General features: G+C 35.1%; 1 pseudogene; it reads left to right on the top strand.

Moving 5' to 3' along the window:
* The first annotated feature begins 8,890 nt into the window (after nt 1–8,890).
* Nucleotides 8,891–19,379, top strand: LOC149138067 (glutamate receptor 2.7-like; annotated as a pseudogene).
* Nucleotides 19,380–23,047: the final 3,668 nt, after the last annotated feature.

The raw sequence follows: 23,047 nt of genomic DNA on the forward strand, positions 1-23,047 counted from the left end.
TAGAAATTTACTAATATATGACTGTTGGTTTTAATTCCAGAATTTCAGGGTTTCACTTATTTCTAATATTCCCAAATTCTCTTGGTATTTCTAGACTGGTTTTTATATAAATATATATGTAATGTATTAATGTATGTCTTGATAATCCTCAATGACATCTAATGCATACGCTCATATTCTACTACATGCATTGATATATATTAAATTACATATCGCAGCTCTAGGTTTACTGACTTTCCATTACCCTTCAGGGTTGTGCCACTTATATAAATGCCATTGCCTGATTTAACAACAACGGGTTTAGCTATCAGTCCACACACAAACGATTTACATAAGAAAACAAGATCTATGCTATCACATCTAAAATTATCCTGAGAAAAATGAGGTGCCTTTTACCCTCTAATGTAATGTTCTGTAATGACTTTTACTTTAGACAATTAGAAAGTAGTTAAGTAGTTTAACAGTTTTGGTAGTTACCAACTATCTCGTGATGTATAAAAAGAGGGAAAATTATAGAAGAAAGGTCTGAATTTTGAAGAACTTGAAGACTATACTATTTTGTACTTAATAGATTGATGATTAATGAAAGAATCAGGTGTTTTCCATACAATGTTGGGTATGATTTTGTAATTTATCTGTTATGTGTCATTATATTTCTTCCTCTCTTTAAATATGGTAATGAAGTTGTAGGTATTTGTTTGCTTATATGAATAAAGTTAAAATTCCTTAAAAGAGCGCTCCCATATTTAAAACTCCTTTCTCTATGTTTCTTCTAAGTTACAGATGATAGTTTCTATCAAACACAACATATTGTCTTTAATTTCTCAAAATGTTCTTCACACGGCATTTATATTCAGCATCACATGGCATCTTGAGATTTTCATATCAGCTAAATATTAAGGGTTTAAGGTCAGGTCCTTCAGATCCTTCAAAATAAGATACATTATACAAATAAGTGACATGCATAATAAAATTTAATGTCTTAAACACAATTTCTCCACAGCCTAGAAATTGGTTTCTTAAGGGACAACATTAATTGGTGCCGTTGCCGGGGATCGAAGGCAAGAACGATTTTCCCTAGGTTTTTAATATTTTCCTCTAGTTGTGCAGTGATGAGGAAATATTTGGTTGTATTGAGTAAGAATATCAACTCTGGCTTCAAAAAGGCCTCATACGAGGTCAGATACCTCACAACAAAAAGCTCAAGCCCTTTTGGATCCTGAGAGATTAGTTTCCAAGAGGGTTGGAAGACCAAAAACTCCATTTACACCAAATCCTACACTGTCTACACCTGGTAGCAGTTCTGCACATCTTTCATCCAAACATTCACCTTTTCTTGATCAAGAATTTCCTTTTACATCCACTTTATTTCAAGAACCAAACTACCAAGAATAGTCTTTAGAGTTTGTTTCTTTTTTCAGTATTTAAAAATATATCTGCTATAGTTGTTAAACCTGAACCTATATCTACATTACCCCCTTTTCATACTCCATTTACCCCTCAGACAGGTTCTACATCTATTGGTACTCAAGGTTCAATAAGTTCAGGTGCAAACATGGCAGCACCTGCATTCTTGTTGAATAGGTATGCACCTATTCAGTTGCCACAACAATTGAATCCAATGCCTCAAGAATACCTAAAAATTCTTCCTCATTTCTCAGGGGAAGATGAACAAACAACAGAGAAGCATATAGCAGTGTTTTGTAATTTTGCAGAAAATCTCAATGTTGAACACCTGGATGTTGTTTTAAGACTTTTTGTGCAATCCTTAGATGGTGAGGCAAGAAAGTGGTTTAAAGGGCTTGCTAATAACTCTATTACTACATGGGAAGAGATGGAGCGCCAGTTCACCCAAAGATGGGGAGAGAAGCGAGATCATGGGTATTCACTTACAGAGTTCAATTCTATTAAAAGAAAATATGATGAAAGCGTTGTTGATTTTATCAAAAGGTTTAATAAACTTTACAACAAACTTCCAGTGGAGATCAAGCCGCCTCCTACTGGTGCAAAAATAACTTTTGGAGGGGCATTTGAATCAGATTTTGGGTTTACATTAAGGGAGAGAAGATCCACAACCCTTGATTAGATTCAAACTGATGCTCTAGAAATAGAAGAAAATCTGGTGGCTGCAGACAAAGAACCAGAGGCACAACCTACCCAAGATAAGGGAAAGGCCAAAGAGGAATCCTCTCAAAGTCAAACATTAGAGGATATGAACAAGGTGATTAAAAATTTGTCTAGCAAATTGATTAAATTGGAATTGGAGAGTAAAAATTCTCAAAGGAAAGTACAGAAAAACAGAAACTTTAATCCCCAATATAGAAGACAACCTCTGCAGATTTTGCAAAAGGAAAGAAAAGACCAAGATCAGGTTCAAGCACCACTTTACTTAGAGGCAGATCCTAGTGAAATATCAGAAGAGCATTCTAAAGATCATGATGATCATATTTCCACATTGTATGCAGGAGATGAAGATGAACTAGGTGTTGAAGGAGAAGAATATACTGAAACAAATGCCACTTATGATGAATACTGGAAGCAATTTACTGATTTTATGTAGGCAGAATTGCATAAGAAATATGACTTGAGATCAAGAAAAAGATCTAGAGTTCAAGAAAATGAAAGTGAGCAGTGAGTTCCTGCTCCCTTACAAAAGGAGACTCCACAGGAAGCACAGCCTACAAAACAGTTAAATAAAGGAAAGCAATAGCGGAGTACAAATACAAAAACTTAGATGCATCAAGGTGAACCTTCCCAGGATAAAATTGATAAAATTCCTTTAGAAAAAATAGTTTCCATTTCAGAAGAGATTCCAGTTATGAGGAAAAGTGAAGAAAAAAAAAATACCAAACAGGTCCATGCATTTAGTCTCACTAAAGAATTGGAAAAAAATAAAATTCAGGTACCTCTCACAGAGTTGGTTAAGACACTAGTTTATAAAAGGGAGATTACTGAGTTTATTAACTTGTCCCAGAATGTCAATATAAATAACACTGTGAATCTACAAGAAGATAAACCAATAGTTGTTTTTGGCCCACATGTGGAGGAGGTAGATTCTTCAACACCTCCTTTCTACATTTCTTTATTGATTCATGACTTCATCTTGCATAATTGTATGCTTGGTTTTGGAGCTTCACACAACCTTATGCCACTATTAGTAATGAAACAGTTGAATTTACAAGTTACTAAGCCTTACAGAGACCCGTATTCTTTTGATTCAAATAAAGTCAAGTGTCTCAGTGTCATTAAGGATATGGTGGTGTCATTAGCCCAGATCCCAGCTAGAAGCTTAGTAATGGATGTAGTAGTAGCAGATATCCCTTCTAGGTTCGAAATGTTTCTATCTAGGTCATGGGGGGCTAAGTTGGGGGGAGCTTTGAAGTTGGATTTTACTTATGCTATCATACCAGTTTTTGGTGGAGAAGAGAGAAGGTTGTACAGAGAAACAAGGTTTTCTAAAACAATTACAAAGAATGGAGCAAGTAATTCACCTGTGTACAACCAAGAAAAATATGACTTTTCTTGTTTCATGGTGCATGACAATGCAGAATTGGCTGAAGATAATCAGAGGCAACTCTCTTCAGCTTGTGAAAATACATAGCTGCAAACAAAAGGAGTATGGAAGTGCTTCTTTGATGGGGCCTACTCTAAGGAAGGAACAGGTGCTAGTTTCCTATTAATTACACCTGGAGGTAACATGATCCCATTTTATTTTAAATTAGAGTTTGAAGCAACTAACAATGTGGTAGAATATGAGTCCTTAATCATTGCTCTTCAAACAACAAAACAAATGGGGGTTCAGTCTATTTCTGTTTTTGGAGATTCAAAATTGATTATAAAGCAAATTAAAAATCACTGTCAAACAAAACACCCTAGGCATAGGGCATATAGAAATGAAGTTTGGGATTTAGTTGAGAATTTCTTTGAGGCTTGCAAAATACAATTCATTCCAAGAGATGGGAACAGGTTAGCAGACTCCTTGGCTGTGGCAACTAGTACCTTTAGGCCTCCTATAAATCCAAGACTGAGATATGAGGTCGAAATGAACCACAGGCCATCTGCTCCAGATAACATAAAACACTGGTAGGTTTTTAACGATGATCAGCAGATTAAGGAATTCTTGACAATGATTGAAGACTTTCAAGGCACCGAAATTGATCAATATGGGGATGAAGTAACAGAAGGTGCAGAAGTAAGTGATTTTAAAAATTCTATAGTTAATCAGAAAATTATTCAATTGAAAGATAATATTCTGCCAAGAGGACTTGTCCCTCTTGAAAGACTTTTTAATTCTAATGATGTAGTTGTTAGTTCAGAGAAAGTTTCACAGTATGAACAGATTCAAGATTACAACATTGGAACCCAGAAGGAGCCCAAGTTAGTCAAATTGTTTAAGGGAGTTCCATTTAATTATAAAGAAAGGTATATTGAGCTTTTCAAGAAGTACACTGATGTTTTTGCTTGGTCCTATGAGGATCTCAAGACATATGATGTGAACATCATTCAGCACAAGATTCCCCTGAAAGAAGGGATTATCATACTAGCGGTTGGAAGTTCTATTGTTGTTTTTATATGATACCTCAATAGAGAATTTATTAATGGTGGTGCAAAGGGCTGTAGTGAAATCATGGTAGGTGAGATCAATGTTATCGTTATATGTTAGGTAACCAATGTTCCTCTTTAAATCTTGTAAGAAGAGGTCATTTTCATTCTTGTTAAAAAGAATGTGCTTTTGACTTTCACCATTCTTTTGCACCTGGTTGGTGTGTATGTCAAGCTTGAGGGTGAGAGATAAGAGTCTATGGTCATAATCATGCTTGTGGTCATTTAGGATGTTAAGATTTACTATATAGTTGAGGATATGGGTGTCAGATATCACATAATCAACAACACTACTTCCCAACCGATGAATGCAAGTCATCTAGCTAGAGGTAGGCTATTTACTAATCCCATTACAAATAATCAGGTCTTGGGAACTACAAAGTTTGATAAGCTCGGTACCAAATATGTTCTCAGTGGTGTCTTCGGAGTATTCGTTGAATCTATTAGCTAGGTCACAATCTTCATCAAGCCATAGGGGCTAGGGTTAGAGTTATTTCTTAGGAGAATAGCCTGGCTACTAGCAGCTCTAGCATTGAAGTCCCCAAGAAAAAATATATCACCTTCGCTTCGAATATTATGGATATCTTGTTCTAAATTGTTGAAGGGAAAATTCTTATCCAGATTGTTTTTCTTATAGGAGGTAGAGTTGATAGGGGTGAAATAACAAATTGCAATAAAGATCTTATTGGTGCTAGAATAATAAAATTCGATCCACATGTACTGATTGAGGGGGTCTATCTTATGAAGTCGAATGTGAGGAGAAATATTATCTTTTATATAACAGGCTATACCACCAAAACCTCTACGAGAGGATTTCTTGTTCCAGGTTGACTAGAGAATGAATCCATCCATGTGGGGGACCCTAGATTCATCATGCTCCCAGGTTTCAACTAAGAAAATAAGATCGATATCACTCAGGATCCAGCTTAACATAGGTCCTTTATGCCATGGGAAGCCACAACAGTTCCAGAAGAGGATCCAGAGTGTTCTTAATTCCTATTTATTACTGTTGTTTTGAATTCTCTCCCTAATAATAGCTTTTGTATTTCTAATGATTGCCCATTTCCCTTCCCTTCTTGCCTCCTTTACCTTTTGGACTTATTTTCTTAGTTCAACTTGATCTTCTAGGATGAGATCTTCATTTATAAAGATTCTTGATCTTTCCAAGCTTGGTTATTTACTGAGTATATCTACTTTATGTTCATTACAATTTAACTTGAAACATGTTAGTCATTGCTTATGTTTAAGTATTTTTCCCACCCTTTGTGCTTCTATTAGATAGGTTGTTTGAATTTTTGACTTAGATTTTAGTTGTTCTTTTACTACATCTAAAGTGTCCGCACCATTTTTCTCTTGTAATGCTCATGGTCCAATTCAATTAGCTTGGTCATTTCTTGTGTGTCGTGCTACTTTGGGCTGAGTTATTATTCAAATTTTCTTTTAATACTTTAATCTGGTCTCTCATGGAGTAATTTTATTCCACCATTAATTGTTTTTTGTATTTAAATTCTTGCATCTTATCTTTCATTCCTTGAATTTCAATCTCAAATGCTATTATTTTATTTCTAAAAAATTGTGAGGTTAAAATTCTTAATATTAATGTTTAGAAACCTTAATCTTAATCCATAGTAAAATAAACTTAATCTTAATCCATAGCAAAATATTGTGTGGAAATCTTAATCTAATAGATTCGAACCCAAGACCTATTATTGTTTTTTTTTAATGTTTGTTTTCTTAATATACTTTTATTCATATTTATTTTTTAATTAAAGGTTTTTTTCCTAATATTTTATATGATTGGGTGATATTTTTCTTATAATTCAAAATATATATATATATTTTCAATCTCTGGTGGTGGTTTGTAGATCTCTCCAGTGGGTTTTCTGTGGTACACCCTCGTGCTTTGTGGGTTTGACGTGGTTCATAAATTTGTGCGTTGGGTTTCTACGGTGAACCTACCCTAATCTCTAGTCTATAGAGCTTTCCTTCATGCCATCACCTGCGATCGCTCTACAGTCTACGTGTATAATCCGAGCTATCACTATGCGGTCTTCGTACTCATCTCCTGCCGTGTTCTTCCAAGCGCATTCTTTCTTTTCTTTTTATTTTTTTTTGGGTTATTTCTCTTAAATTATGAGTAATGTTCATCATATTTCTTTCTTTTCTTTTTATCGTCTTTATTTTTGGTTGATTTCTTTTAAATTATGATTAATGTTCCTCGTATTTCTAAATCTCTCCCTACAAAATGGAGGCTTAGTAAAATTACTTCATAGAAATTTTTTTTTATTACATTGAATTTTGAAGGAAGAAAAGAGAAAGAATCACAACTTAAATAAAAATTATACAAATACATTGAATTTGTAGAAAAAGAAAAAAAGAAAAAAAGACCATTAAAACAAGAATTACACAATTTTTGTAAAGCATAAGCTGGAATTATCTATAATATTTGATAAAGTTATAAATTTTTAGAAAATAAAATAATAACATTTGAAACTGAAATCCAAAAAACTAAAGATAAAATGCAAGAATTTGAATATAAAAACTCTTGTATCTTATTTTTCATTCCTTAGATTTCAGTCTCAAATGTTATTATTTTATTTTCTAAAATTTTGTATGGAAACCTTAATTTAATAGATTAAGATCAGATTAAAATAAAGATATTTAAAAAAACAACAAAATTTATAGAAAACCTAATCCGGGAAATAATATTCCAACTTAAAAATCATATTAAAACAGAGGATGATAATGATGATGAAGAAACGAATTATTTAGTGGTGAGAAGCCTCCCCAGCTCACTATAATTTTGACAGCCTAAAAGGCTAGGAAAGTCAGTGTTGCAACAAAGATTATGACATTGAGATCTAATATGGTTATAAGTTAGGCACTTTAAGAGGAAGTGAAAATCATATTAAGAACATAAAGATAAAAGTTAATAAATATATTTAAAAATAATATATAGATATATATATATATATATATATATGAAAAATTAAAGATAATAATAATAGGAAAAAATTAAAATTAAAATCTCAACAATAAATAATAAATAGAAGAATCAATTAATATTATTATATTTAATTTTTCCATATTGCAAATAAAATAATTTATTTTTGTTTAGTTTGTTATTTTTTAATGTTAAATATTCTGGTATATTTTGATTAAACAAAATATAATATAAACTTATTTATTAATTTATTATTTAGATAATCAAATTAATAATAAATGTATGGAGTTTGTCTAAATAATTAAATTAATACAACCATATAAATTAAATAATTAATAGATGTTGATAAAAATCAATTTATAAAAAAAAATCAAAACATCTACTTTATAATATGTTTCATATTACTAAAAGCTATATAACTAACTAAACTATGCTTATTTTATTATTATTAAATAAATAATATATTTCATATTACTAAAAACCCGTATCTCTTATTATTATTAATAAATTAATTAATATATAAATTAAAGATATATAAAAAATATGTAACAATGTTTTTTATTTAATTTATATACACTCTGACGAATGAAATAAATAGAAAAGAAACCAGTATAATGATTTTATAAATAAATCTCAATTTTTAATTTAAGTTATGTAAACTATAATGAATATTCTAAACTAATGCATAAAATAGCTCCGGTTCTACGGATGCGGAGAAAGTAGATACGGATGTGGAGTTATTCATTGCCAAATTCTACGACGGAATGAAATTGCAGAGGCAGAGATCTATAGTTGAGTACTTTGAGATGCTCCAACGAGGTGCTAGCTAGCATTTCTGGCGTTGAATTACAGTAAAATTTTATTGTAATTTATTTGTTCTCTTTTCAAAGTTATCTCGATTGCAACTTGTAGTTGCATCTAACCAGCTAAAGAAAGTCCATGGAATCTTATAGGTTTTGTTTCATTCTAGAACGTCCAGGAAACACATATTTGATTGTCTGGTTCTACGTGAGTCGAAATAAGAATGCATCTCTCAAGTCAACATCAACAATGAATTCTGGCTCCGCGTTTTGTTGGGTCAATGAGTACGGCATTGCGAGGAAGCTGATAGTAAGGAAAAGTTAAGTTGTTCAATGTTGAATTGTTCAGGTTCAACCATACCAATATATTCTTCAATAAACAATCACAACCGCTCAAATCTTGCCACACCATACCTGATAATCCTCGCAAGTCAGTCCAGACAAAATAGCGGGTTTCTTTCCGCCTTCTGTTGACAAAATAGAGTTGCAGGGATCTATTTATCGAAATCTTTGGCTCCGGTTGTGGCTGCACACGGCAACGATCATGGCGGTTTCCATTCTGAAGTTCTTCGTCTGTCTTCTACTTTGTTTGGTGAATTTCTATGGAGAGGATGCAAGGAATGCTGTAGCAGCAGAAGATGGGAGGAGGGCAATTAATTGTCAGGAATTTCTGGTTATTCCAAACAAAATACAGTGGAAAAATCCTCTGTTTCCACTGTTCAGAATTTTCTGATAAATTCCGAAACAACAGAAATATGGACAGAGAGTAATACTCTGTTTTCTGATAATTCAAAAACACAAAAACCGAGCATAAAATAATACTCCACTTTGCCTCAGGATCACAAACTAATCAAAATAACATTCTGGTTTTGACACAGGAAAATACTCTGTTTTTAACTCAGAAAAACAGAAAAATTCGTTTGCTGGAAACGGTGTTTCAGCAACACAGTTTTTTTTTCTCAGTTGCTGAAACAGGTGTTTCAGCAACGGTGTTTCAGCGACGTAAAAAATTTTCAGTTGCTGTTCGTGGTGTTTCAGCAACAGGAAATTTTGACGTCAAGTATTTTTTGAGTTACAAGCTGTTTCAGCAACTAAAAATTTTGACGAAATAACTTTTGGTGAAACAGAAACGCACAGAAAGAAATTTCTATTTATGAAAGTAAACCAACACATAAAACTAAGTCTTCCTCACGTAGAGGGATCTTCCTAACAGATTACAACAGGAACACTTCAGTTCCAGAAAACATTTATCTCAGAAAATTTCAGCACTGCTGTGCAATACAAAAAAAACTTACAAAACTGCACTTCTATGCATTTCACTGTTCTAGAAATATTTTTCTTCACGCTGCTGCGTGCTCTCATCCGCTCTCTATCTCTCATATATTTCTACTTCTGTTTCTGTTTCTATTTATAGTGCGGGAAAGGTTCTTCACCGCCTTAACTTGCTAATGAAATATCTGTTGTTCATAATTAACAGATTTGATTTCTTACTGTATTTCTTGAGTCGGTTGTGCTGAAACCCAAGACTGATAAATGCTGTTACGGCTCGAGGCTGGTTCTTATCTCTTTCAGCCGTCTGCTCATTAATACGCTTGCTGAAAAGTAACGGTGTGGCGCTGGATCTGATCTTCTTCATTCAGGCAATACAAAAATTAATTAAAGAGTAAAAAGATGGTAATAGCGGTGATTTAACAGATCGGGGGAAAAATGTGCGGCGCGGGATAAAGACAAATGAATAAAGTAAAATAGCTGCTGCTGCTGCACAGCAGTTGGAATTAATATTCCAACACTCCCCTTTTAATTTCAACTGCTGGGTTATCAGTCATACCCAGAAGTTTCCTTAAAAACTCAAAACTTTTCTGATCCAATGGCTTTGTTAGAATATCTGCAACTTGTTCCTGAGTCCTGCAATGTTGTAAAATGATTTCTCCATTGTTCACCAATTCTCTGATGTAATGAAACTTTGTGTCTATGTGTTTTGTTCTCTTGTGGAATACAGAGTTCTTAGATAATGCAATAGCTGAGCTATTGTCACAAAAAATCACTGTTGCTGTTGCTTGCTCCTGGCATAGACTTCTCAACATTCTCCTCATCCAAACCGCTTGACATGCTGCTGCTGTAGCTGCCACATACTCTGCTTCTGCTGTAGACAATGCCACAATTGGCTGTTTCTTTGAAGCCCATGAAATGGCTCCTGAACCTATGTGAAAAATGTAACCAGATGTGCTTTTCCGGTCATCTACACTTCCAGCCCAATCACTATCTGTGTATCCAACTAAATCTGAACATTCTGAAACAGTATAAAATATGCCATACCTTTTTGTACCTTTAACATACATCAGAATTCTCTTTGCTGCCTGCCAATGTGTTTCTTTTGGCTTCTCCATGAATCTGGAAATTAAACTAACAGCATACATTATGTCTGGCCTAGTTGCAGTCAAATACATGAGGCTGCCAACTATGCTCTTGTACACACTAGGGTCAAAATCTTTGCTGCTGTCCTCTTTGCTGAGTTTTAATCCCATCACTGTGGGAGTGATTGCTGCCTTGTTGTCCTGCATGTTAAATCTGCTCAACACTTCATTTACATATTTTGCCTGTGAAATAAAAATTCCATTTTCATTTTGATCTACTTCTATTCCTAAGAAGTATCTCAGCAAACCCATGTCAGTCATCTCAAATTCTTCTTTCATGACTGATTTGAAATTTTCAATGAGGTAGTCATCATTACCTGTAAAAATCACATCATCAACATATAACACAACAATTAAAATTTTACAGTCTTTTTCTTTGATGTAAACAGTGGGTTCTCCCTCACACTTCTCAAATCCATTCTCCAGTAGATAGGAATCTATCCCACTGTACCACGCTCTTGGTGCTTGCTTCAGCCCATAAAGAGCTTTCTTCAATCTGCAGACTCTGTGCTCTTGGCCTTTCTTCTCATAGCCTAGAGGTTGCTCGATGTAAACCTCTTCCATTAATACTCCATTCAAGAATGCTGACTTCACGTCCATTTGGTAAACTTTCCATTTGTTTTGTGCTGCTATGGACAACACTGCGCTTACTGTTTCCATTCTTGCAACCGGTGCAAAAGTCTCCTCATAATCTCTCCCATATTGCTGCTTGTATCCCTTGACAACAAGTCTTGCCTTATGCCTTTCTATCTTGCCTTCAGCATTACTCTTGGTCTTGTAGACCCATTTAACTCCAATGACTTCTTTACCTTTTGGTAGATCAACTAAATCCCATGTCTTATTTCTTTCTATGGCATTCATCTCCTCATCCATAGCTTCTATCCATTTCTTATCTTTAATTGCATCTTCGAAATGAATAGGGTCATCAACATTACAATACAAAGCAAACAGAGAATTCATTCCTTCATCATAAATATCACTTAAACTTCTGAATTTCTTACCTCTTTCATTCGGTGTGCAAGTGCTTGTAGATGCACTTGAATTTCCTCCTTGTGGTGTGCTTGGAGAAGCATTCTCATTTCTCCTCAAGGGTGTCTCTTGCTGTTCTGTTGTTGGTGCTGTTGTTTGGGGATGTGTTTCAGCCAACTCTTCATCATCATCATCATGAGACAAACAGTTTTTAACATTAACTGTTTTCTCTATGCTTCCATCCCAAGCTTCTTCTTCAATAAATTGAACATCTCTGCTCACAAAAAACTTCTTGGTGGATGGGATATACAACTTGTAAGCTTTGGATTCTTCACTGTATCCAATGAAAATACATTTCTCCCCTTTGCTGTCCAATTTCTTCCTTAGCTGATCTGGAATGTGTACATAAGCCACACAACCAAAAACTTTCATGTGGGTGACTCCTTGCTTTCTCCCACTCCATGCTTCTTCTGGCACTTTGTTCATCACTGCTTTTGTAGGACATCTATTCAAAATATATACTGCACAGTGTACAGCTTCAGCCCAATAATCATTTGGCAAATGCTTTGCCTTCAACATGCTCCTCGCCATATCCATGATTGTTCTGTTTTTCCTTTCAGCAACTCCATTTTGCTGCGGGGTGTACCTTGCTGTAAATTGCTTATGAATTCCATTTTCCCTGCAAAAACGTAAAAATTCTTTGGAAATATACTCACCTCCTCTGTCAGTTCTCAAAACCTTGATACGCAGCCCACTTTGATTTTCTACAAGTGCTTTGAAATTTTGAAATTTTTCAAACACTTCACTCTTATTCTTTAGAAAATAAACCCAAGTCTTTCTAGTAAAGTCATCAATAAATGTTAGAAAATATTGGCTACCTGCAAGTGATGGAGCTTGCATCGGTCCACATAAATCTGAGTGGATAATTTCTAAGGGTGCTTTTGCCCTTATGCTTTTCCCAGTTGGAAAACTTTCTCTGTGTTGTTTTCCCAATATGCAACCTTCACAAAGGCTGTCTGGTTTTTCTATCAGTGGTAATCCTCTTACCATTCCTTTTCTACTCAACAAATTAAGACCTCCAAAGTTAAGATGTCCAAACCTCAAATGCCACAACCAATTTTCATCCTTTGGTACGCTTTGGAGAGCCTCTTGTGTCACTGCTGCAACTACTTCTTTATTTTTCAGATCTGCCCTTATTCTGAGAGGGAACATCCTGTTCCTTGTCATCTTCACTTCAGCAATACAACGTTTGCTGGGTAATCTGTCCATGATGGTGCATACATCATTCTCAAAGAAAACATTGTAACCCTTCTGAATAAGCTGTCCAATACTCAAGAGATTACACTTCATTCCAGGAACATAATAGACATCTGCTATGGTTTTCTTTTCACCTTTCTTTGTAAATATCTTAACTTCTCCTTTTCCCATAACAGAAATTTTACTATCAGTCCCAAGTGTGACTTGTGACTGCACACTCTGATCTAAAGCAGAAAACAAGGCTATGTTTCCTGTCATATGGTTGCTGCAACCAGAATCTAGAAACCATATATCCTCACTGTTTGTTTTAGCCATATTACAAACTAACAACACATTATCTTGACTGATATTTTCTCTAGTGATGTTTGCACTAGATCTATTACTAATATCATGCTGCTTTTTCCTACATTCATTTGCATAGTGCCCATATTTTTTACAATAATAACATTGGACATTGGATTTTTCATACCTTTGTCCTTGAGCATGATGTTGTCCACTTTGCTGGCTGCTGCCATGGCCTTGGTTCTGATTTGGATTGCTGCCTCTTCCTTGAACGTTTGCTGGACTGTTTCTTCAGCCTCTGTATTGGCTTCTGCCTCTTCCTCTCTTGTTTCCTCTGCCTTGACTTCTTCCTCTTCCAAATGACATCTGGGTCTTGAAGGCTTGCTCTAGAGATGAGTTTTCATTTCTACTCAACCTCTGCTCATGAGTTATTAGTGATGCATGAAGTTCATCAACTGAAAATTTTGAGAGATCCTTTGTCTCTTCTATGGTGGTGACAATCACATCAAACCTTGAGGGTAGGCACCTCAATAGTTTCTCTACAATCCTCCTTTCTTCAAGAGTTTCTCCATGAGACCTTATCTGTGTGACCAAACCAATCGCTTGTGTGAAGAATGAGTCAATATTGTCTGACTCCTTCATACGCAGGTTCTCAAAATCTTTCCTCAGCAACTGTAGTTTTGCTGTCTTCACTTTCTCCATGCCTTGATAGGTTGTCTTGAGAGTTTGTCATGCTTCTCTGGATGTCTTGGCTGCTGCTATCCTCGGAAACGCGCTCTCATGCACTGCTTGATATAAGAATACAAGGGCTTTTGAGTCCTTCTTCTTATTGCTCTTCAACAGCTCTTTCTCTGCCTGAGTTAATCTAATAAACTCTTCTTCATTTGCTGGTTCTTCAAATCCATATTCAACAAGTTCCCATAAATCATGTGAGACAAACACGGCTCTCATGGTTATTGCCCAGTAGTCATAATTTTTCCCATTGAACTGTGGGAGTTGGGTATTAAACATACCCACGCTGGTGCTGGCCATTCTTTCAATACTTGACTATAAAAAAAACACTTAATTGTCTTCAGCAGCTACACAAAAAACTAATCTGAAAAATACCTTGACAGCGTTTTCACTCTGCTGAATAATTTGCTGCAGGAACAAATTTTCTTTCAGCTACTTTGATGTCTTCAAAGAGCCTGGACAAGCTCTGATACCATGTCGGGAATTTCTGGTTATTCCAAACAAAATACAGTGGAAAAATCCTCTGTTTCCACTGTTCAGAATTTTCTGATAAATTCCGAAACAACAGAAATATGGACAGAGAGTAATACTCTGTTTTCTGATAATTCAAAAACACAAAAACCGAGCATAAAATAATACTCCACTTTGCCTCAGGATCACAAACTGATCAAAATAACATTCTGGTTTTGACACAGGAAAATACTTTGTTTTTAACTCAGAAAAACAGAAAAATTCGTTTGCTGGAAACGGTGTTTCAGCAACACAATTTTTTTTTCTCAGTTGCTGAAACAGGTGTTTCAGCAACGGTGTTTCAGCAACGTAAAAAATTTTCAGTTGCTGTTCGTGGTGTTTCAGCAACAGGAAATTTTGACGTCAAGTATTTTTTGAGTTACGAGCTGTTTCAGCAACTAAAAATTTTGACGAAATAACTTTTGGTGAAACAGAAACGCACAGAAAGAAATTTCTATTTATGAAAGTAAACCAACACATAAAACTAAGTCTTGCTCACGTAGAGGGATCTTCCTAACAGATTACAACAGGAACACTTCAGTTCCAGAAAACATTTATCTCAGAAAATTTCAGCATTGCTGTGCAATACAAAAAAAACTTACAAAACTGCACTTCTGTGCATTTCACTGTTCTGGAAATATTTTTCTTCACGCTGCTGCGTGCTCTCATCCGCTCTCTATCTCTCATATATTTCTACTTCTGTTTCTGTTTCTATTTATAGTGCGGGAAAGGTTCTTCACCGCCTTAACTTGCTGATGAAATATCTGTTGTTCATAATTAACAGATTTGATTTCTTGCTGTATTTCTTGAGTCAGTTGTGCTGAAACCCAAGACTGATAAATGCTGTTATGGCTCGAGGCTGGTTCTTATCTCTTTCAGCCGTCTGCTCATTAATACGCTTGCTGAAAAGTAACGATGTGGCGCTGGATCTGATCTTCTTCATTCAGGCAACACAAAAATTAATTAAAGAGTGAAAAGATGGTAATAGCGGTGATTTAACAGATCGGGGGAAAAATGTGGGGCGCTGGATAAAGACAAATGAATAAAGTAAAATAGCTGCTGCTGCTGCACAGCAGTTGGAATTAATATTCCAACATTAATATAGGCGTCATACTAGACAATGATTGGTACGGATTAGTGGCAAGAACGGCCTTTGAATTAGCTGCAGAAGACGTAAATAAGGAGAATAAGCTCCCCAACTCCAGTCGCTTAGGGCTCCAGTTTCGCTTTTCAGATTCTGATGGACAAAACGCAGTCATGGCCGCCTTTGCTGGTATTTATTAAATCCAATAATCACAGTTTAAAATTAGAATTGACTTTGATGGCTTTAATTTTCTATTCACGATTCAACTGTATTGAATAGATAAATCAAAATGTATAAATTATTATGGGATTTTATTTTCATAGCTTTTATATATCCATGTCCTTTGAATTTACATAAAAACATTTTATTATTTAAAAAAGAAGAAGTTGTTTGTCCCAAATTTTATACAGCCGGGACAAAATATGTGAGAGGAGAGATTAAGATTTCCCGGGTTCAAATCTATTAGATTAAGGTTTCAAGAAATCTGAATGAGTAAAATAGTTCTAACAGCATTAAACAAACTGCGGCTTTTCTACAGCTGTGGATCTATTGAAAAATCATGAAGTAGTAGCGATAATAAGACCACAAACTCGCTAATAGGACCACAAACATCGCAAGAAGCCGGGTTCGTGATAGATCTGTGTACTGCTTCAAAGGTGCCAATGATTTCATTCTCTGTAACGGATCCCCTGCTCTCTGCCCGCCGGTCCCCATATTTCATCCGCTTGCCTCATAGCGACGCTGTTCAGGCCGACGCTATTGCAGCGCTGGTCGAGTCCTACGGCTGGAGAAAAGTCGTGGCCGTCTACGCCGACAACGATTACGGCACCGGCATGCTGCCCTTCTTGACCAATTCTCTCAGTAACATGGGCTGTGAAATCGCTTACAGATCGGCCATTCCAGCGAATGCAAATAGAAGCGCTACGAGAACGATGCTTTCCGAGCTGAAGGACATGCAGACGAGAGTTTTCGTTGTTCACATGACTTCAGACCTGGGCGCTGTTTTCTTCTCAGAAGCTCAGAACATGGGGATGATGAGCAGTGAATATGCATGGATTATTACAGACGGGTTGAGCGCTGTTCTCGACGTCATGAACGAATCAAGCATCGCGTCCATGGAAGGCGTTCTGGGAACCAGAAGTTATATTCTAAACTCTACACAGTTGCATAATTTTGATAGTAGGTGGAAGCAACGGTTCATAGCCGAGAATACCACTAAAGGAAAGCCGGCAAAGCTCAACATATACGGTTACTATGCCTACGATGCCGTTTGGATGATCGCTCAGGCTATCAAACGTTTTGGTAATGCCGAATTTAATTTCTCTCAATCCCCAATTAACCCAAACGAGTCGTTCAATTCACATCTGTCGAATCTTCCAGTTCTCAAACAAGGGGAACGATTGCTACACCTACTTAGGAACACCAATTTCAAAGGTTTAAGTGGGCAATTGAAAATAAGTGAAGGGGAGGTTACAGGTGCCACATATGAAATACTCAATGTCTTGGGCAAAGACAAAGTCCGCTACCGCCCAATTGGCTGCTGGAGATCAAATGGGACTTCTGATTCCTCAGGGGCAATGAGTGAGCTTGAAAATGTTACTTGGCCAGGAGGATCCACAGACCCACCCCGCGGCTGGGCAACGCCTACCAAGCCGTTGAGAATTGCGGTCCCAATTAAAGACGGATTCCAAGAGTTTGTCCGTGTCGAGAAAAATGCAACCGGCGGGCTAGTAGTCTCTCAGGATAAGCCCGGTTTTGTAATTGAAACATTTAGAGCCGTTCTCAAAAACCTTTCATATAATGTTACGCCCTATTTCATTCCTTACAATCAGAATGGGTCAGAATTGCCGGGTTACTATGATGACCTAATCCAGCAAGTCTCCTTATCAAAGGTCAGCTGTTAAAAAATTTCTTCCTCTCTTTCTCCATTATCCAGTTCCAGGTATATAAGTGTCTCTTTTTTTCAACCAGTCTAATTTGGAGTTTTTTCTTTAATGTCCTGATCAGGAGTTCGATGCAGCTGTGGGGGATTTTACCATCCTTGCAAACCGCAGCATATATGTGGATTTCACTCAGCCCTATTTTGAGTCAGGGCTGGTGATGGTAGTGCCAATAAAGGCAGCCAATCCGACCAATGCTTGGACATTTCTCCGTCCTTTTACAGGAGCCATGTGGGGTACAACCGGAGCATTCTTCGTGTTTACAGGATTAGTTGTTTGGCTGCTTGAACATAAGGTCAACGATACTTTCAGAGGAAAGCCCAAAGAACAAGTTACAACCTTTCTATGGTAATCATCTCTTTCCAATTTATTTCCATGGTTAATGCATTTTCATTTATGTTTTTTTCAAATTAAATGTAAAAAGACTATGTTGATATCTTTGGTGTTAACTAATGTTTGCAGGTTCTCATTTTCCACGCTCTTTTTCTCTCAGAGTAAGTGTGTTCTTTACCTTCAATTTTTGACATTTCATAGGAATAATTTTCTCTTTCTTCTCCTCCAAAGTTAAGGAAATGCCTTACACCAAAATTTTCATTATAATTTCAATATCTGCGTAGATAATTCTCAATCACAGCTCTGTAAAATTGTAATCGTTTTATTAATTAATGATTCAAAGAATTGCAAATGGTTCGTATTATACAGGAGAGAAAGTTGTGAGTAGTTTGGCTCGAGGAGTCATAATAATCTGGCTTTTCGTGGTTCTGATACTGCAATCTAGCTACACAGCAAACCTCACTGCAATATTAACAGCCCAACAAATGCAACCCACCATTCAAGACGTGGAGACTCTGAAATCCAGCGGACACCCCGTGGGTTACCAGGCCGGATCTTTTGTAGGTGAATACTTGGTAGAGCACCTGGGGATAGATCGCAACAAACTCCAGTGATACTCATCACCACAAGAATATGCAAACGCACTGTCAAACGGATCAGTGGCTGCCATATTTGACGAACTCCCTTATATTTGCGTTTTCCTGTCAAACCAAAGCGGCTTCACAATAGTTGGCGAGACATATAGAACCGGGGGCTTAGGCTTCGTATGTTTCCATCACATTCATTCTATTTATTGCTATTAGGGTTAAGACTAGTAAAATTGCACTCGTTTTTGGTGTTCGAAATATACTGTGACTTGATTTTATCTATAAACAGGCATTTCCGAAGGGATCTCCGCTCGTATCGGACATGTCAACGTCGGTGCTGGAGGTTGCAGAGGGCCCGGAAAATCAGCAACTTCGGGCGAAATATTTCAACAACCAGACGGACTGCAGCAACGGAGGGCCTACAGAAAATTCGAATAGGCTAAGCATGAAGAGCTTCTGGGGCCTCTTCGTCATTACGGGCTCCGCTTCAGCGATGGGTTTGCTCATATATTTGGGCCATCACATTTACACATATGTTCGCCATCGCCTTCCACAGGAGCAACAGCACTTCTCCTCCACAAAACGTTTAATCTCAAGCCGCTTGAAAAGCTTCCTGAATTACATAGTCGAGAAAGAGGAACCCGGCAATTCTAAAGAAACTAGTCGAGAAAGTGATGAAAATATCCCTGACCCCCCCAATTTTGGTACCAGTATTTCTACTCCGCCGGCGAGGGAAAGTCCAGTGAGCGAAACCACTGTTGGTCACATAGAAGAAGAAGAAGGCGGCTATGAAGACACCGGTGGTCACATAGAAGGACGCGGCGGCGTAACCACCGATAGAGGTCCCATAGAAGAAGACGACGACTATGAAGGAGGGGGCGTCGTAACCACCAGTGGAGGTCCCATAGAAGAAGAGGACGGCTAGGAAGACGCCACCTCCTCCGCGTTGTTGTCGCGCTCTTCTTGATTCCTTTGGCTACCAGGGGCATCATCTTAATGATCAATATCTTGATGCTTACAAAATAGTCAAGGTTTTTATCTTTCCCATCGAAGGTTGGATCTTGGATCTTCACATGACTTTGCCTGAAGCATACCAGGCTTAGGCTCAGGCTCAGGCTCTTCCAGGTAGTGTCTGGAGTTAATGAGTTTTGAACTCATGACCTTTCAGTATGCGAGGACCGGGAAAGCAGATTTTAGTAGTGGCTCTTATCATATTTGTGCTTCAAAATATACTCTTAGTTTAGTTGACTGTTCAATAATTACAGCTGTAACATGTAAAATTTGTTTGTATGTTATTTTTTAATTAAGCATTGAAACCATTTATGAAATTATAAATATAAGAAAAACAGACATGAATTATAAATTATAAAACAGACCAGTTATGTTAGGTTAAATAACTTTATATTATGAACTAAATAGTTATAGAAATATGTTAGGTTATATTTTATATATAAAAGTATAATATATAGTTATGTGATGTTATATTTAAATAATATTAAGTTATAATTATATATATGATATTATATTTAAATAATAGTTAAATATAATTATATATAGTTAAATATTATATATAATTAAGTTGAATGTTTTGTTAGCGTGACTATCCTAATTATAAAATAAACCAATTATGTTATGCTAAATAATTTTATGTTATGAATTAAATAATTATAAAATTATGTTATGTTATATTTTATATATAGAATTATAACATATAGTTATATGATGTTATATTTAAATAATAATTAAATATAATTATGTTATAGTTATAGTTATTATATAGGGTAGATGTCAAGAGTAAATGTTTAACAAATTTAATTTAGTGTTAATGTCAGCCCTAATTAAAAATGGATATAATTTTATGTTTAAAATAAAATATAAATTTAAGTAGAATTGGTACCATGGCAATGATGAGTGGAATTTTGTTTGTAGAAAGGGTGAAATAATTAAAGTAAAATAGTTAATTTAACATTTGTGGATTCTAGATTTTGAATTTAATATTTTTGTTTTAAAATATAATATAATATTTTTTATTTTTTAATAAAATTTCTCATTTTTTATTGGGCTGTGAGGTGCACTCCAACACAAGATGCTAGAGATGTGTAATATTAATGTAAACATTCCGACTTGACAAAAATAAAAATAAAATATTGTAGAGATGTGTAAATTAATGTAACATAATATAATGTAAACATTTTAACTCGGTGAAAAGAAAAATAACCACATAAAATTTATTAATAAAAAAATAAAAATGACCCATGGTTTTAAGAATCCATAGTATTGACCCATGGTATTCATGTGGAATATAACCTATTCAAGGGGAAATTAAACTAGCCTAAATCTACCCTAGTTTGATGTTATACTTACATACATAATTAGTTGTAGAAAATGATGGTGTTGAATCCATGTACCTGTAAAGGTAAAACTTTTTCATGGATATGTTCACACTTGGAATTTGTATGGATATGTTTGGTGGCCCTATGTCTTTTTGTATGTTTTGTTTCTATCGTTGAATGGATGAATACATAATGTGTATATATATGTAGAAGCTTTAGATCTTTCTGGATGCTATTGGGTGATTCAAGGTGTTTTTAAGAAGTGTAAGGTTAAAGAGGATTGCACAAAGTACAAAACAATAGTTGCTTCTTCATTCTAATGGTTTCTTTGATAATGTAAACATTTTGACTCGGAAAAATAAAAATAAAATATAGTAGAGAAGTGTAACTTAATGTGTGGAAATATATTGTAAACATTTTAACTCAGTGAAAATAAAATAAAATAACAAAATAAAAATAACCTTATAAAAATTAATAATAATAAAAAAATGATACATGGTATTAAGAATCCATAGTATCAGCCCATGGTATTGACCCATGAAATTCATGTGGAATATAACCTATTTAAGGGAAAAATTAAACTAGTCTAGATCCATCTTAGTTTGATGCTATATTCAGATACATAATTAGCAGGAGAAAATGATGGCGTTGATTCCATGTAGCCTGTAAAGGTAAAACATTTTTATGGATATGTTCGCACTTCGGCATAGTGCATTTGTATGGATATGTTCGGTGGCCCTATTCTTTTTGCATATTTTTATTTTTATCGTTGAATGGATGAATATATAATGTGTATATATGTATATAAGCTTTACAGAGGCTATTGGGTGATTGAGAAAGGTGTTTTTAATAAGTGTAAGGTTAAACAAGATTGACAAAGTACATAACAATAGTTGTTTCTTCATTCTAATGGCTTCTTTGATAATCATTTTCATATAATATATGTAATATATTCTCTTAATTTGTGTAATAATTTGTTATAGAAATAGAGATGATAGATCTAGGATTGTAAATTTAGAAATGAATAAGCTTAACTATGAAAGTGACTTGGGGTTAGGGGAGAAGGTGGGAGAAATATTATGTAAAATGTAATACTATAATATTATATTTTACCCAATATTTTCCCCCAATTGGTCCACTTTCTATTGTAATTTTTCTTCATATTTGAAGTTTAAAAGTAAACAAACTCAACTAATACTCGACATTTCTTTTAAGTAAAATATAATACTATAATATTATATTTTATCCAGTTTTTATTAAAAAAATTATTTATATTTGAGATTCATAAGTAAACTTAATTCCTATGTAAACATTTGATCCCAATTTGGTAGAGATATTGTAATTTTTTATTAGGTAAAATAAAAATAAAAACACATAACATTAATAATTATATTTATATTTATATAGATTTGGTCCCTCTCGGCACTTGGTAGATGTGGAGTTAAGATACATCTAAGCTGATATATAGTGACATATATATATATATATATATATATATACACCTAAAGTGGACAAATTTATTTTGTGTTCTATTTATTAAAAAGACAAAATTCCTTTAAAAGGGTGGAGTTTATGACAACTCTATTTGCTACCCCTAATGTAAATAGTACTATGTGAATTTGTTGATATAAATAAATGTAAAAATGAAAATTATCACTGAGCTAGAGGAGTAAACATGGAATCAAATATCTAAGGAAGAGTTACTTGTGCAAGTGATTACCCAAAACCACACCCACTTCATTCAATTCTATCATCCTGATAAATTTAATGTTTACATCACAGATATTGAAGAGAGCATGGGTTGTCTGAATGGAGGACGAGTCCCACATTATCCTTGTTCTCGTAGTATGTGTTTGGAAAAAAAGCCAAATTGCAAAAGAAAAGAGAGAAATAAAGCAGTGTGGTGGGAAGAGAAATAAGCATAACAAGAGTGACACAAGTGCGAGAGGAGAAGATATAATGAAGGGAAAATGAGTGTTTGGAGTGTTGGATTGAAGAAGAATCAATTTCGAGCCAAAGTGACATCGTTCCTTGTAAATTTGGTGTGTCCAATGGTTGCTTGTCCATATTGGATTAGCCAATGAAGATGGTGTGTCCAATGGTTGCTTGTCCATATTGGATTAGCCAATGAAGATTTGGTGTAGATGTTGACTCACTTATTGTTTATTAGCCAATAAAGATTTGGTGGAGATGTTGACTCACTTATTTCTTATTGAGTAAGTTGATAAACTTCTAGGTTTTTGCTACAAAGCTAATAAAC

This window comes from Pinus tabuliformis, chromosome X (assembly GCF_031772625.1).
Source record: "Pinus tabuliformis cultivar Carrire ecotype Pingquan chromosome X, CPIR1, whole genome shotgun sequence".
NCBI lineage: Eukaryota > Viridiplantae > Streptophyta > Pinopsida > Pinales > Pinaceae > Pinus > Pinus tabuliformis.